Below are 5,275 nucleotides of genomic sequence, written 5' to 3' on the forward strand. Positions count from 1 at the left end.
TGGGATTCGGGTAGCGCAACAACGTTCCGATCGTATAGAACCCAATCATTAAAATTATTTATCCAGCAGTATAACTCCACCAAATCGGTTTACGAAAAAATACAAACAACAATTCTCTTTCCTCCAAAAGCTGAATTAAAATGGCACTGGACCTTAAATTGTGGGAGTGCACGTCTGCCATGGAAGAAAATTTACCGCAACCTCTACAATTCAACAATCGAAAACAAACTAAGAAGCTTTCAGATAAAGTTTAACTTGGGCGCAATTGTTACAAATGACTCCCTTTATTCGTTTGGTAAAACCGAATCTAACCAATGTACTTTTTGCAAAAAGGCCACGGAAACCCTGTACCACTTGTTTTATTTGTGTCCTGTTACGTGTCTACACTGGGAAAACGTGAGTGCGTGGTTAAGTACTAAACTACGAATATCGTGTATTTTTTCCCGCGACCAATTACTTTTTGGAGTGCACAAAAACGAACCGTGCAAAACATTTGTGAATTGTGTCCTTTTATGCGCGCGATTTGTATTTATCAATGTAAATAAGATCCGACTATGTTACGCTTTTTACTGTTGCTATCTTCTGTGCGAACTTCCGAGCGATATTCGGCTTTAAAACGAGGAAGTATGACGATACACAAAATTAAATGGTCGTTAGCTGCTTGAGAGCTTTACTGTTTTGATTTGTTTTTCTTGTTCGTTTTTTTTTCGCTATTTATTTTATTAATAAAAAAAAAAAAAAAAAAAAAATTCTCTGACTTTAAAAAATGACCTACGTAGAGCGTCGTGGTCTTGTGCGAAACAAGGGATTGTGTCTTAGGTGTCTCAAAGGTGGTCACGTGGCCCACGAGTGCAATGCTGAAGGCAGCTGTAGCGTAAGAGACTGCTCAGCAACACTTCACCACTCTCTATTACACAACCCGAACTACCGGCCAAGAATTGCTGCTAGTTCTGATGAGAGAAAGGCGTGCGCCGAGATACATGAATATAACGCGAACGTAAACGCTTCTAATGTCCCCCTGAATGCCATTCCTGTTGTTGTGCGATGTGGGGACACAATACAGCAATCAATACCTATACGCATTTTTGGACCAAGGTGATCCACGACTACGTTTTGCGAACGTAAACTTGTGGACAAGCTTGGTGCATCCGGCGAGCCCAAACAGATCTTGTTGAATACCTTGATGACGCCACGTCAGTTGGACACCATTGCTATTTCTGTTTCGGTGGAACCGCTAAAGGGCGGAGAACCAATCAACCCCAATAAGGTCGTATAACCAAATTATGCCCGACAATCTAAAAATTGCGAAAAATCGACTTGGCGAACGACGTCTGACGAAAGATAACGCAATACGAACAAAATACGCTGTGCAGATGAACGCTGCCATCGACAAGGTTCATGCTAAAGAGGTGAATAAGAATTGTCTGCAAAGGGTCGCGTCTGGTACATTCCTCACCATGGCGTTTTGAATCCAAACAAGCCAGGAAATTGCGTAACGTTTTTGATTGCCCCGCTTAGTAACGCGGTGTGACCGGTGTGTCGCTGAACCAATCGTTGATGCAGGGGCGCGATCTAGTGAATAGCGTAGTCGGCGTGTTGCTCCGCTTTGGTGAGGAACCAATTGTCCTAGTGGCTGATGGTGAAGCTATGTTTTTCCAAGTTTGTGTTGCTCCGCGCGTTAGCAACTGCTTACGTTTTTATGGTGGCCCGAAGTGGATTTGTCCGTTGAACCAACGCCAACAGAATAAAGGTCTACACCTCTTTTATGCAACTTATTCTCCCAGTTGGGCTGCGTTTTGTTTAAGGCAAGTTGCTGGTGACTTTTGTGTCGAGCCAATCGTTACATCAACTGTTGAAATAATTTTTTACGTGGATGATTGGCCGTACATCCGTTTCTGATGTTTGCGCCGGAACGTCTCTTGTGGCCGGATTGCGGTCCTTGCTAGCTAAAGCCGCATTTCAAATGCTTTATAATGGCCAACTAAAATATGTTCGAACGCCATTCCGACGTCTTACACCACACAGTATGTTTGGTAAAGAAATTCGCTCGTATATGCGACATCCGTATAATTTATGCGATATCCGCTACCAACCCTGATGGATCTTCCGGGTGAACGCCCGAAAAAAATCGGTGTGACAGGATGCAACCCAGGTCAAAAATGCACCCTACTACAATAACATCACCCGATCCGTTAGAAATTAGTGCATTTCTAAACAAAATGGTCTACGAAAATTAGTGCATCCAAAGGATCAAAAAGTCTGACTTTTAGACTTTGAGGTCTTGACAATGCACTAATTTGACTTAACAATTTGCTTAAGAAGATTAAATTTAATAATACTTAACCCATCTAAACCCAAACGCTAACCAGCACCCTAACCCAAATAATGTGCGTTGAATTCATAATTACATAACGCTTTCTTTAGTTTCCAATACCTCAATTTGTGACGTAACAATCCTATATACCATGGACGAGAAACTATCTTATGCCCACCGAGTTTGTTTTTTCCCCAGCATTCAAATAATTATTACATTAACGCACATTATTTGGGTTAGGGTGGGTGAAGTGTTATTAATTCTATCTCACACTTTTGTGAATTTTCACCGAATATTTTCAATTTATCTACGCCGGGAGTTTACCTAAAGGTCCAAATTAGTGCATTGCATGACCTCAAGGTCTAAAAAGCAGACTTTTCTGCCATTGGATTCCCTAATTGTCGTAGACGTTTTTGCTTAGAAATGCACGAATTTCTACATCGGGTGATAACATATAGGAAGGAAATTTTTATATTTTGGTGGTGCAGGTTTAGTACGGTGATAAAAAATTGCCGGGTGCGCTTGTTATACTTTCCACAGTAGCTCATAGCCTATCTATTTATTACAATTAAAGTGCAGGTGTTGGATTGTTAAGCGGATTAGCTAGTTCAGTAATAGTATGCTATTAGGATTTCCGGCGCTGGTCTAAAATCCTTCCAGCTACCACAACGAGCATTATTTGGGAAGGGTGCTGGTTAGCGTTTGGGTAGGTTAAACAATATTATTAAATAGTAATAATTGACCCATCCTCACCAAAACAATGTGCTTTGCTTTAATAATTCTTTTAACGCTGTGCTCTAGATCAGTGGTTCCCAACACGTTTTTAAGGCGACCCATTTTGAAAGAAAAGATAGTTTGGTAGAATCCTGCAACAAGGGATGTTCAAAGTAGAATCCCAAGGTATTCTAGAATAATAGGTTTCGAATCTAGAATAACGAATCCAGAATAGTGAATCCCAGTATATTTTTATTAAATTATTTAACCTCGATTTTGTTTGGGGAAGGGATTTTTTGCTAACATGTGTACATTATAATAAAAAAAATCTCCCATATGTTTAACATTCTTAACAACTGTCATTTGAAGCAGTTGTGTAAACTGTAATATGTCCACTGTCCAGGTTGTTGCCAAAACTTATATGTTTGTCAATTGTGAGTACAATGCAACACCAAACACAGAACTCTTTATCAATTCGGTCCTGTTTTTAAAGCATTGTTGGGTTTTTGTGCTTCTTTTTTTGACTAAAATGATCTGTTATGCAGTCAAATAATGTACTGTAAAGAATAAGTTACTATTGACATAACGAATACTTGACAATTACGCTGTGCATTACTGTATAACCTCGATGAATATTGGCCTAAAGTTGACCTTAAGTAACCCTATAGCGCATTTGGTGGACGGCCAGCACCTCTTACAACGTAATGTTACGTTTGCAACTTAACGCATTTAGGGAAATTGGGAACTCCACACCAGACATTACACGTTAGTCGCTCGCCCAATAATGCTTGATTGACACTTAATTATTAGACGAACATTATCGCGAGACGTGAAGTAATTGGTTGCCCGAAAAAACGCTGACGCTGCACTACCAGGTTACATTTAAAGCAATCACTATAAATTGGTCGCCACAGCGACAGGCCAACTTACCACACACGTTTGTACAATTAGGATCGGCGGTAAAACATTAAATCAATCGGCGGTATAACATTAAATTATATCGGTTCCAATTACCCGAAATAAACGGCAGAACAAGGATTCAATATTCTACTTTGAACATCCCTACCTGCAACCCAAGCAAATTGTCGTAATATCATACAAGATTGCGTTGCAAATAAACTGCACTACCAAAGCAGTTACTTTTTCCAAAAACAATATGTTTATCTTTGGAGCATAATGGTTGGAGGTTGTAGTAAGACGTAATAAGAATATCAAAGCCCATACAGAAGTAGGTATCATTTTGGACGATGTTGAAAATGAATAAAGAGTTATTCGAAACGTCCAAAATGATACCTACTTCTGTATGGGCTTTGATATTCTTAATATGTTTATCAAACCACTATAGATAGTTGTACTCGCTTGCTGTCAGTGAGTTTTTATAATTGAGGTGTTAGTTTGCTTGAGCATAGATGCATTTTCTTTAACTTTCAGCCAGTTTTTCTGTTTAGTTTTCATATTTTTGTGTTTATAATTTCCAGTTTTGTGATCTCTTCACGTTCTAACTTTTTTTATTGTTTTTTTTCTTCTGAGATGCAATATGCCCGAGAAACAAGCAACCCAAAAAAAATAATCAGGCGACCCAATCGTTGGGAACCACTGCTCTAGATCAGCACCGGATTTCCTGCCATAAATTTTTTTTCTATGAATAACATTTTCTATGAATGTCAAACAAATAAAATTTATAAAGGTGAATTTTCTGGTGCAAATTTTTTTACTTCTCAAATTAATCGGAATACCTTTGATCCTACTTGCACATTCACTCAAGAATTTGACAGGCAGCAACAGGCCTATTTAAGTTACATTCTTTGTGATGTCACGCTATGATGTATTTCTGTTTTAAAGCGTTTCCAATTTAATTTTTTTTTTTAATTTAAGCTTTAAATATATGGTAACCCTACTTGTGTGGCCAAAGCACTCCACTCTGTTTTATAAATGCTTGATAATAATTGTGATTATTATCATACAAATAAATTTTAATCCCTTGTGTATAATTAGGCTGTTTGTTTTTCTTCCACTCTGTTTTATAAATGCTTGATAATAATATGATTATTATCATACAAATAAATTTTAATCCCTTGTGTAAAATTAGGCTGTTTTGTTTTTCTTGTATTTTGTTGTTAATGTGCCCTGTTAGGCACCCAACAATTTAACATCATTACCATTACAAACCTTTTTAAAATTACAAAACAATCATACAAAAATTAGAACACTATTAAATTATCAACTTTAAACCTGTTGTTCAGATCT

Source organism: Ascidiella aspersa, chromosome 1 (genome assembly GCF_963924565.1).
Source record: "Ascidiella aspersa chromosome 1, kaAscAspe10.2, whole genome shotgun sequence".
Taxonomy (NCBI): domain Eukaryota; kingdom Metazoa; phylum Chordata; class Ascidiacea; order Phlebobranchia; family Ascidiidae; genus Ascidiella; species Ascidiella aspersa.